The following is a 12,910-nucleotide window of genomic DNA, read 5'->3' as shown; positions in this document are numbered from 1 at the left end:
CCAAATTCCTCAAGCTCAAAAGCAAATAACTTCCCAACCAAGGTATCTCTATTAACAAAGGTGTTTTCCATTGTCCTCAACTCATTAATTGCAGTAGCCTTCATCTTATAAGTCGGTGATAAGGCTCTCAATACTTTCGAAACTATTTCATCTTTGCTCAGAGATCCACCACAACACTGAATTCCCAGAACGATTTCATTAACTCTCTCCATAAAAGCAATAATCATTTCATCTTCTTCCATTTTCAAGTTATCATATCTCATCTGGTAACCATCAAGTTTAGCAATTTTAACAGTAGGATCACCTTCATTCAAAGTCTCCAATTTATCCCATATAGCCTTTGTAGTTGATTTGTTGGTTAGTCCCATAATTTGTTGATCAGAAAGTGCACACGAAAGGGCTTCTCTAGCTCTACAATCATTTTCAATGTCCTTATCCAAGCCTGTCGGAGGAGGATTGTCAGATGTCGGATTATAAGGTATATATCCTTTCTCAGTGATCTCCCAAATCTCCTTGCCAAGACATCTCAGATGAGTCTCCATCTGAATCTTCCATACTCTGTAATTTGTTCCATCAAGCCTAGAAATTTCTCTCCGGAAAACAGCTGTAGATGAACTTGAACCATTAGATGCCATAGGATCTTCCTCAAGTGGTTAAGCTTCTGCAGAGAGGACCAAGCTCTGATACCAATTGTTAGACAATTCAAATAATTGGTTAACAACTGAGAGGGGGGGTGAATCAGTTGTTAACAGATTATAGAACTTCAAGCATTAAAACCTTATTACCGAAATACATAAACCAAATACCGGAATAGCAGATATAACAGTTAAGCATAAATATAATCCACAAAACATTTACCAACCATCCACAAAAGATAACACCAAGATTTGTACGTGGAAAACCTGGTAAAAGGAAAAACCATGGTGGAAAGCCTACCCACAATCAGATGATACTTTTGTAGTAAGTATGTGATTACATAAAGAGGGGCCTGTACATGTAGGAAGGCCAACAGCCTAGAGCGCACTACTCATCACAAAAGGAGCCTCACTGACTACAAAATAAATCTAGACTACAATCTGAAAAGAAGAGTGAACTGCAAGAATAGCATCTCCTATGCCCGTATACAGTTCTGGTTAAGCTCGGTATCGAAGGTCTTAAACCTCTTTCACAAACCCAACTCAATCACCTATGATCGACGAAAACCTCTGCATATGATTAAAACCTTATTTGCACACAGCTAAACCTATATCTCAAAAACCCATATGCCCATGATCTACAAAGAGATCTTACATCATATTTATACCAACCCGGGACCTAAACAATTAAGTCGACCACCTAAAAGATAATAAAATAAATTCATAACATAAACCCACAATGCAATGATCAACCAAGTCGGCCTAAGAATGAAACAACATAATCCAATCAATAGATCCAACCAGAAACGCATCGGGATCATCCACCAACACGTTACATAAACCAGTCCATAACCTAGCCGAGTAAGATAGCATTAGGGTCCACACCCAAATCCAACACCACCGATCAATAAGAACATGAACAAAATAACCAACAACATCCTGAAATCCATCTAGAAGGTGCCAACACCACTTATCGTGTGCATCAAAAGATCTTCAACAAATCTCTGTCGGTAGAACCCTTACTGATAACCAAAATGCTTACTAGAACAAATGATATCTCCTGAGTCATCAAATCCCAAACCAACTGATCGTGATACACATCTCAATAGCATGAATGACATATCCAAACCAATTCCACAAACTGAAGCATATCGGATCATAATCCAACCGCTCTATCGGAACCTACCGAAAACCGATAAATAACCAAAACAGTCGGTGTTGCCATCATTGACAAAACATCAATGCAACACATAATCAATTTCTCCAATTGCCAACAGAAATAATGGGAAACAATGTCCTCTGTAAACCCTAATCGCTACTAAAATCAATCTGTAAACCCTGGTCGTCGTAAAAGGGAACTCTTTGCAAATACAAAATATGAAATAACAGGAAACAATGTCCTCTCTAAACCCTAACTACCACTACAATGAAACTCTTTGCAAATACAATAAATAAATACCAATAGCAGCAGTAAGAAATATCTAAGCTGCACAACCTCATGTAAAAAACAACCTCTATAATATGCTTTGTAAACCCTACTCAGGGTAGAATGAAACTCTTTGCAAATGCCAAAATGGCATACCAAAAAAATCCTTTGCAGTATGCTCTGTAAACCCTAGTCGTCGTAAAAGGCAACTCTTTAGAGATAGGAAAATGACTACCGAACACCCAAAAAAGCATTGTCATCCGAACCCAACACGAAATGCCCAGCAGTAATTACATTCAATTAACAATCAGACACAAAGACACACAATAAACTCATTTGACTATCTTTCCTAAGAAACACGGACAAATACACACAAAGAACGAACAAATAACTGGAAACAATGTCTTTGCAAATACAATAACTCGATACCAATAGTAGCAGTAAAAAATATCCAACCTGCACAACCTCACACAAAAAACAACCTCTGTAGTATGCTTTGTAAACCCTACTCACCTCAAAATGAAACTCTTTGCAAGTAACAAAAATGACTACCAAATACCAAAATAAGACTTGCCATCCAAAACCAATACAAGGTGTCGAGCAATTAATTACATTCAATGTATAATAATCATTCAAAAATGCTTTGTCACCACAACCCGACACATACTCAACACACGTCACCTGTGAGACAACTCATGTCCCCTATTAGACAAGCCACGTTCGCCAAAAAATCCCACCACAAACTGACCATCCGATAGCCCGCGTTGTCCTCAAAAAGGTCATCATTTGTTCATCGCAAAACCCCATCAGAAAGAAAAAGGTCCGGATGGCTGAAAAAAATTTGACGATAAAAGCCCATGCTAAACGCCTATCAGTGTAAACATGGCCCAAAATCAATGTTCACAAAGAGGTTCCACTACCAAAGAATTTTAAGAAAAATTTCATAAAATGGCAAATCCATCACAAAAATAAGATTGAACCCAAAAAACTATTGCAAAAACTTCTAGATCACCACAAGCCATAAACAAGGAGGCGCGAGATAAGCCTCCACTCTTGTGCCCCTAAAAAAAATTTACAAAAATTTCTTCTTTTAGATTTTGACAATTAGATACTTGTTCTTAAGGTTTTGGGTCTTTCTAAACATAATGGTGAGATCCATTTGGGACCAAGATGCACCAAAAAAATTACCCAAAAACCAAAACTCTCAAAAAGAAAATAAGGAATTGCATATTTGATGCTCTAATATCATGTTGGTGTTGATCACTCAACCCCATAGCTCATAAAGATCACTTGCAATCAAACACCTATAACAAAGCGAGAGAAAAGCAAATAGCTATGAAGGCCAAAAAATAATTGATCACGAAAGATGAATCATGATGATTATCTCAATAATTGAATGAATAATAATGTTATAATGAATGCTTATAAAGAAAACCTACAGGCTAAATAAAGAGCAACCCTAGGGGAGGATAAGACTAGATCACAACATGTGTCCTCTGATAATATGATGAAACTATAAAGATTCGATCAACTACTGAGAGGGGGGGTGAATCAGTTGTTCGACAATTAACTAAATTTTCACCAAACTTATTTCCAAGTTAGAATAAACTCACAAAGTTAACCAGTTTAGTCACTAAAATAAATCTGCAGTTGCACTGTTAAACCTTACCAGTTGACCTAATACTTCAGTGATATAATGCAACAGATATGAAACTTAAATACCATTTGACCAAAACCTTAAACCACTTCACTAATACCAGTAATAACATATTTCAAATCATTTCCAATCATTTAAATATATCTATGTAGATTTACCAATCATTCATATCAGCCATACCAAAAACACATCATAAAATCATTCACCACTTGACACAACGATTTTTCACGTGGAAACCTAAATGGGAAAAACCACGGTGGAGATGAATACCCACAAGTATTCTTTGAACTCTTCTAAAGTTCACCTTGTTAGGAGCCAAGCCTGGTTGGAAGCTTATACAATAATGTTCTATTAGGAACAGATCCGGTTAAGGACCACCCGATTAAGGGATTGACTACAAATTCCCCGTTAAAGGTAATACCCTATTAAAGGCAACCTCAGTGGAGGATTTCAAATCCAACCTAATGGATCACCTGGTTAGAGGATTACAACAACAAGCCTGTTAGAGCTTACCCTATGAGGGGATTTCAAAACTGCTGTAATGGTTAGAGAACAACGGGTTCTTTGACCGATCTAGAAATAGCACTTCCTTGTTGAATTAGATCCTTTACCGCTCCTATCTACCTTCACATCATTCTGCAGACACACCTCCTGGTTCGGCAATAATCATTTTCACACTCTATCAAATTGCCAACACTCTTTGAATCAAATCATCGACCTTATAAACAAATACATTAGGTCGATAACACAACACAGACACTACAATTCTCATAGAGATTACAAACACATCAGTTCAATCTTGATCAACCTTATAAACAAATTCATTGCAATCTGTGAGATTTTGTCAATATCAAGAGCTAAATGAAATGTACAAAATAGAGACACAATATAGGACAAGAATAAGTTGTATTCTCATCAATAGAAAATGATCAATAATATCCAATCACATACAATATAGATGAGCCTGCTTATATAGGCAAGGCTAGGGATATGTGAGCACACAAACATGACATGTGGCTCAATAAGAAACAAGGGTAGGTAGGAGAAATAATATAATAATCTACATGAGGTGGATCACCCACTGAATCTGGAGTGTAACAACAAGATCAACACCATAAAAGGTGGAATTTCTAATGCTTGAGACTTAGAAGCCTTAAGAATGCCCATGCTTATCAACTTAGTTTGTTCCATCATCAACATTTCATTGAAAGCATCAAATGTAGGCATTGTGTAGTTTGAACCCATTATCATCCTATGGGTTTGGAAACTAGAAACAAATGTTGCATATTCTTGTGGAAGCTTGCCTATCAAGTTGAATATCAATTGATTATCCTTCTTATCAATGCCACAATCTTTGAGTTGTGCCCTCAACTCATTTGCCTTAGTGACATAATCTTGTATAGTATCAAAGTTCTTGGGATCTAACATGGTGAGATCACTATCAATTTGATATCCCCTAATCTCATCAACTTGACCATACAAGTCTTGAAACTTTTGTCAAGCATCCTTGATTAGAGTACACTTCTCAATATGAAAAATGAGATCCTTTGATACTTACTTTCTTAAGGTACCAATTGCCATGATATTTTTAGTGAGCCAATCCAAGTGACCAACTGGATCAACCTTAGGATCAGCGAGAGCAACAATAGTTCCATCAATGTAATGAGTGAGTCATTTTTCCATAAGTTTACTCCATGCATCAATTTTCCAAGTAGCATAATTATGAGGAGTTAAGAGAGGAAACTTAGAAGAACCCATAGCAGCAAAAAGGAAGGAACAAAAGAGCACAAAAGCACAAGAGACACCCCCCCAAATTCACTCAATCAAAGTACCCCCCCAAAAATGATGATTTTGGCACTTTATATGTAGTGCGTGTACAATAGGCCACTTGCAAACAATGGCAAGATAGACTTTTGATTTTGTTTTACAACTGCCCCAATAGGCTGAGAACTACAAAGCAAAAGATCAGAAGATAGATCTATGCAATACAAATGCCAAATTGGCCAAATAAGACCATATGATGAAAGTACAATTTCTACCCACAATTGCTACAAACTGATAGCATAGTCTGAGAGTAGACAAAAAATAACGCACTTTCAAAACAAATGGCACTTGAAAAGGAGTTCGTATGAGCCCGAACAGAGACCTGGAAGTTGCAGAAATGGGGATTGGACAGGTACAGTCACCAAAAACTGAGAATTCTGAAAAATCTGTCCATCAAAATCAGAAAATAATTCCACCACATGAAAGTACATGAAATTCTAGCCCATTTTTAAAAAAATTGCACCTAAAAAAGAGCAAAAATGAGCAAGTTATGGTCATTTGAAGTTGAACTGCAAAATCAAAAAACTCAATGAGAGGGGCCTGCAAATTTTTGAAAAATGATGGCGTCAGCAAACTGCGGGGTTAAATTTGACGGTCGTATGACCATCGCCAAAACTTCACGGCTGACTGGGCGTTGACCTGGTGCGATCTAATTGGCCAAAAAAAGCTGACTGTACAAGCTGATTTGGCAGGTGACTGGGCTTAGTCTGCTGACGTGGCGCTCAGGTGGGTCTCGGTGTCTGCGTGACAGTTGCCGGAGTGGCCGGAAAACCGGCGGCGGCTGCCAGAAAGTCGAGACCCAGCGGGAGCGGGAGCCAACGGTGGCGGGCAAGGGCGGCGCGGGGCTGGCGGCGGGAGGCTTCTACGCGGGGGCTACAGCGCGGGAGGCTGAGGCGCTCGAGACACTGTGGCGGTTGCAGCGCAAAGGGCTGCGGGCGGTGCCGCAGCGGGGGAGCTGAGCAGTGTTGCGCGGGGGAGCTGGCAAGGCTGAAGGGGCCGGTGGGAGCGGCGGCGGTGCCGGAGGGGTCGGAAGGGGAGCGGCAGCTGTGGCTTCCGGCTGAGCTGCGGGCTGCGGACTGCGGCTACGGCGGGGGCGCTGCCAATGGGCGGTGAATGAGGAGCCACCAGTGTTGGAGGAGCCCTGCAGACCTGCGGGTTAGTGGGGGGTCTTCGGACCCCCAAAATATATTTTTTTTTTTTTTTAAAATTTTAATTAATTTTTTTCCGAATTTTTTTTTAATTTTTTTTTTTTTTGAAAAAAAATTTCGAAATTCGTACAATAATAGCAAAACTGGCGAAAAAAAATTTCTCACCAAAATAGGCCGACTTTATAACCAAAATTCATGGAAATGGCCTTCTGGACGCAATGGCGGGGTCGGATCTGGTCTAGGACGCCTCCAAAAGATGTTGTTCCTCAAATCTGCCTCTTGACGTCGCAATAATGCCTCTTCAAGATGAATCAATGAAGCCCCAATGGCTCTGATACCATGTGAGATTTTGCCAAGATCAAGAGCTCAATGAAATGTACAAAATAGAGACATAATATAGGACAAGAATAAGCTATATTCTCATCAATAGAAAATGATCCATAATATCCTGTAGACACCTAAAATTGTCATATCTAATTAAATAAATATTTTATTTATTTAATTATCCAAGCCTAATTCTTCTATTAATTAAATAAATCTTTATTTATTTAATTAATTCATTTATCCTCTTCTAGCCTTATTTCTCATTTAAATAAATACATTTATTTATTTAAATTATCCTTTTCCTAAATTAAATAAATATTTTTATTTATTTAATTATCCTACTTCTTCTATTTATTAAATAAATCTTTATTTATTTAATTAATTCATTAGCTTTTTCTACCCATGACACATGTCATTCATCTCTTAATTCATACACTACCTACCCCTTTCATTATTTTATTATTTCCTTTACCTACCCTCTAATCCTAGCCGACCTCTCTTTTTACACCTCTCAATCTTATCCCTCCATTTCATATAGTGTCTTCTATATAAGGAGATGCTTCCTTCATTATCAAACCCTAATCATTCTATGCATTCTAATCACTCAGCCTAATCGACAATTTGAAGGACTCGACTACACTACGATCCTACTTGCAACCACATTCTGTTCTTTGTTGAGCTCTTGTGCATATAAAAATCTGAGAGCAAATATATCAAGCAAGATCAATGGAGATAGGAAGAATGGAGATCAAAACCCTATTGGACATGTGATGGTATAATCTTTGTGATTTTGAGTTATTTGCATTGTCTTAGGTAATCTTCATATGTTATGGTGGATCTTTGTTCATTGTTAGGCTAGGGTTTAGTGGTTGGATTCATTTAGCCTTTCAATTTTGTTATTATTGTTATCCATTTTCACCATATACATTTTGGCACGCCCGGTGGGACTCTTGTCCCTTTGCATTTAACATTTTTGTTGCAGATTTTGCATTTTTGAAGTTGCAGATCGGACAATTTTCGACGACATTTTAGGTTTTTCCGCGTCTGCGAGCGTTCGGATCGCGTTTTTGTGTTTCAGAAGCATCTGCAATATCGTGAATCGCGTCTGTGTTTTTGTTAGAATTTATTTTGCAGGTTTTTGGAGCTGCGTCTGTGAATTGAAAACGCGTCTGTGTCGAATCTACCTGCGTCTGTGTTCGGAAAAAACGTCTGCGTTCTGTGAGCGCGTCTGTGCGTCACAGAACCGCGTCTGTGTCATACAGACGCGTTTGTGTCTGGTATAACTTCGTCTGTGCTTTCTGTTTTGCAATTTTCAAATTTTTCTTTGATTCGGGTTTTCGGATTTTATACTTAGGGTTTCAGATCTGGTTTATTTTCAGCTAACCCTTGCAGATCTAGCTAACTAAGTTTGTGCAGCTTGCTTTGGAGGCAAAAAAAAATGTTTTTGTTGAAGGCCCCTTTTTCACAAAGTCTTTTGGGTTTTCTAAAATTTACCTAACTTATGTTCTTGCAGGAAGGGGTTATCATTTGAAACAACCCAAACTACTAACAATTTTGTTGCAGGGTCTTTGCTAGGGTTTTGTAATTTTGTTGTGTGCCTTGTTTTCATAGATTAGCAAACACTTCAATTGGTGCACTAAAATTGAATCATTGTCTTTTGTGTCTTGAGCAATAGGCTCTTTTTGTTCAATCTTTAGAGGGCCTGTCTTCCCGTGTGGTCATTAGGACTACTAGTGAGAAGAGAACGACCCAAGTGGTAGCGAGGAAAACCCACCTCATCCGAACCACTATAATCAAATGTATTCATGGTGAAAACTATGAATAACGTGTGCTGATTAGTTCATACCGACACTATGTCTCCCCATAAACCCGTTTGATCAAATTTATTTGATCATTTGTAGGGCGTAACCCCTACCGGCTGGGAGCCTTCTGTATTTACAGAGTTGAAAGTGCCGCATGTAAGGCCACACGAGCGGATGCCCTTACTAGCACCTTTTTGTTTTAGAAGCCCAAATCCTTCTAGTTGTTGAGGCAGGAGGTCGGACCTCTGGTAGCGGCCCACACACATACGGTTCTTAGTAGAGATACAAAGTTCGCCATGGGGAGTTTTCATGGGGACTAATGCTTGGCTGACCCGAGAAGTGAGTGCCGAGGGTGGAGCCAGTGAGGTCAAGCATCTAAGTATCCGCTCTGAATAGCGTAGCCTCGGGGGTAAAACCCTATGTGGGATCAACAACTATTGTCTTGGCCAGCCCTAAGATTTGTGCTTGTCTTATGCTAAACACTCAAACATTCAAGACTAAACAACAAAACATTGTGTCTTTTGTGTCTTCAAGTGTATCCAAAACTTTTCACATCAAACAACACACTTTTGGAGTCTAGACAGTTTGCAAACATTGAGTCATCAACATTGTGTCCTCTTGTCACGAAAAACAGTCAAACAGTCGGATTTGGTCACAACAAAACAACTTCACAATTTGGAAAAATTGCACGAAGTTTACAGAAACGCGTCTGTGTCTGTTTTAACCGCGTCTGCGTAATCTAAGCGCGTCTGTGAAGGGCAGAATAGCGTCTGTGTTTTTATCAACATCTGTGTCCAACAGAGAAGCGTCTGTGTCTGGGAATCGCGTCTGTAAAGCATACAGAGGCGTCTGTGTCAGGAATTGAAAACTTTAACAGTCCAGCAAACAAAGAAAATCAGTTTCGGAATACTTGAGCTTCCTAGGTTGTCTCTTCAGGTTTCATCTAGCATTCAACCTGTCCTAAGGTCTCATACAGTCCATCATTGCTTTACATCTCATTTTACATTCATACTTGTCTAAAAACTTGAGTCAAAAAGGTCACTTGCTTGTCCTCACTATACTCTTTCAACACACTACATACAACTACACTTTGCTAAGTGGTCCCTCATCAATGTTTCTTACCTTTGGGTCTCATTTGGTCTTACTTAGAGTCAAGGTCAGCTTACCTCATCAAGAGAAACGATCCTCTCTTTGGAAGTCACACCTACTCTACTACTTACATACTTGGTCTTACACTTTGGACATTGCAAGTACACCTCAAGATTCATTTACATTCCATACAACTCTTGGTCTTCCATACTCTTTTCACTTTTCATCTAGTCTCTCACATCTTGGTCAAACACCTAGTTCATGGTTGAAACCCGCCTTCAAAAATCTAGGAGAATAGCTAAAGAAGCTCAAGAGTCCACAAACATGAGTTCTTATGAGTATGACAATGATTTATTCTACAATCCTGAGCACACTATATTACCAGACATGAATGTTTATAGAAACAATCCAAATGTGGAAAGCGCAAATACTATAAACAACAATGCTACACACAATGACAATGTTGACAACTCTTCAATACTATCAGCAGACATAGAAGAATCCATAATGAATCCTCATTTCAATAGATTGGTTGAAGAGATAATGAGGAGAGATCGTCGGTACTTTTTACACATGATGGCACAAAGTGGAGCTAAAATACCGCATGATTTTGACTTATCTCAACTTATGGAAAGTCGACCCTCACAACAAACTCAACCCAACATGGATCAAAGGAGACCAAATAGTGGAGGAAATAGAGGACCGAATAATATGATGCCTGAGTCACCATCAGTTTTGCTTCAAAAACCAGCAATCCCACATACACAAGCTCAAACGTATGATACTTACACTCAAAGACCATCATGGAGGCCTTATGCAGACAAATATGCACAATTACATGCTCAAGGTATGGATCAATCAAAACAAGTGGATACTCAAAGACATCCTCAAAATTTTGACACAAGGAGACCTCATGTCAAAATTGGGGGCAACACAATGGAAAATGAAATGCCTATTGAGTATGGTATATATGCACAAAACAGATATGGGGTCCCTCAACATGAAGTTATGCCAAGTGCTCCATATATGCCGCAACAATATAGACCTCCATATGGACATGTCTACGATCAGTATCATCCATACATGCAACAAGCTCCTCCTCAAATGGGTGTTTCAAACATGGGGTATGCTACAAGAAATCAATCTCCTCCCAAGAATAATTTGGAACAACAAATTAGAGATCTACAAAAGAAGATGGAGGACATGAGTACATCAAAACCAACATACACTATGAGAGATATATGTCCTTATCCCTTTGATAAGAGCATTTCAATGCCCCCATTTCCTGCACACTTTGTGACGCCAAAATTTGACAAATATAGAGGGAGAGGAGACCCCAAGGCACACATAAGACAATTCTTCACAGCCTGCATTGAGGTAGCGGCAGAAGAAACATACTTGATGAGGTTGTTTCCACAAAGCTTAGGTGATCAAGCTATGGAATGGTTTTCTCAATTACCTCCCGGTATTAAGTCATGGGGTGACTTGGCCGAGGCATTCATTCAGCATTTCTCCTACAACATAGAAACAGATGTCTCAGTTACTACCTTGTGCAATACTAAACAAAAGGAAGGAGAATCTTTTGCAACATTTTTACAAAGATGGAGAAACTTAGCTAGCAGATGCTCTTGTAAAATCCCACAAAAACAAATGGTAGAAATGTTCACTCAAAACGTTAACAAGGATATTGGCTATGATCTCAGGAAATCTTGTTTGTCCACATTCAAGGATGTTATTGAAAAGGGCCCAGCAACAGAAAAGGTCTTAATTGAACAAGGAGTCATTAAGATATTCAAGGAAAACAAAGATGACTTTAAAGGAAAAGACAAGCCAAGATTTTGGAATAAGAAAAAGAATACAGTTAATGATGGTGTTGTTGATGCCAATACGGTGAGACCCAAATTCATCTTTTCTGGATTGAGTTCTACAAACAATCAAGTGAATACTCAAACAACTTCTAGACCACGAAGGAAGTACACTCCATTGGGAGAACCACTTGAATCAGTCTTCAAAAAGCTTGTGGCAAACAAAGTGATCACAGTTCCAGATTTTCCTCCATATGAACCAAAGGTCAAACCAAATTGGTGGAATGATGATGAGTATTGTGAATTTCATAAGAGCAAGGGTCATAAGACAGGAAATTGCCATCGACTGAAGAACATTGTGCAAGATCTCATTGATAGAGGTGACATTGAGATTGAGGGACATTCATCTAATCAAGAACATGTGATGTTTAAGGAACCATTCCCAAAACATGACAAAGGAAAAGCTAAAGCCACAGAGGATCAAACCAACTATACCAGAGCATCTTATAACTATGATTCAACTATCAATCACATCTCGATGGACAATTACGTCTCTACTATTATCATCAAGGACAAAGCGTCTGAGAATTCTACTTTGAGACCCAAGATTGTCCTAAAAGGTGTTGGATCTTCTTCCGAACCTACCTCTGAATGTCATGTTACAACCCGTCGAGGTAAAATGACTTTGCAAGGTGCTCCAACTAAAAACATCGCTTCTTCATCAACCAAACCTGAGTATGACCTTGTAGAACAATTAGGGAAGACACCCGCGCTCATCTCCATTCTTGAGCTCCTACGCATATCCCCTGCACATAAGGCTATTCTTGACAAAATCTTGAGAGACACTGCTGTTCCTACTGATCTGAACGTGGACCAGTTTCAAGCCATGGTGGGATACCTTTCCATTCCACACTCCCTTACATTCACAGAAGCCGATGACGCCTTTGTAAGTCAGCCACATAATGCACCATTACACATTGAAGCCTTCATACACATTCACAATTGGGATATTCTGATAAAGCTGTGAATTCTACAAACAAAATCACCATTAAGGCATATGACGATGAAGAGCGTTCATCCAAGGGCACAGTCACCTTACCTCTCAGAGTTGGGCCAGTTACAAAGGATGTGGTTTTCCAAGTACTTGATCTGGATCTCACATACAACATATTGCTAGGACGTCCTTGGATTCATGAAATG

Source organism: Cryptomeria japonica, chromosome 8 (genome assembly GCF_030272615.1).
Source record: "Cryptomeria japonica chromosome 8, Sugi_1.0, whole genome shotgun sequence".
In the NCBI taxonomy this organism is placed as follows: domain Eukaryota; kingdom Viridiplantae; phylum Streptophyta; class Pinopsida; order Cupressales; family Cupressaceae; genus Cryptomeria; species Cryptomeria japonica.
Note: the sequence above shows the minus strand (reverse complement) of the source record.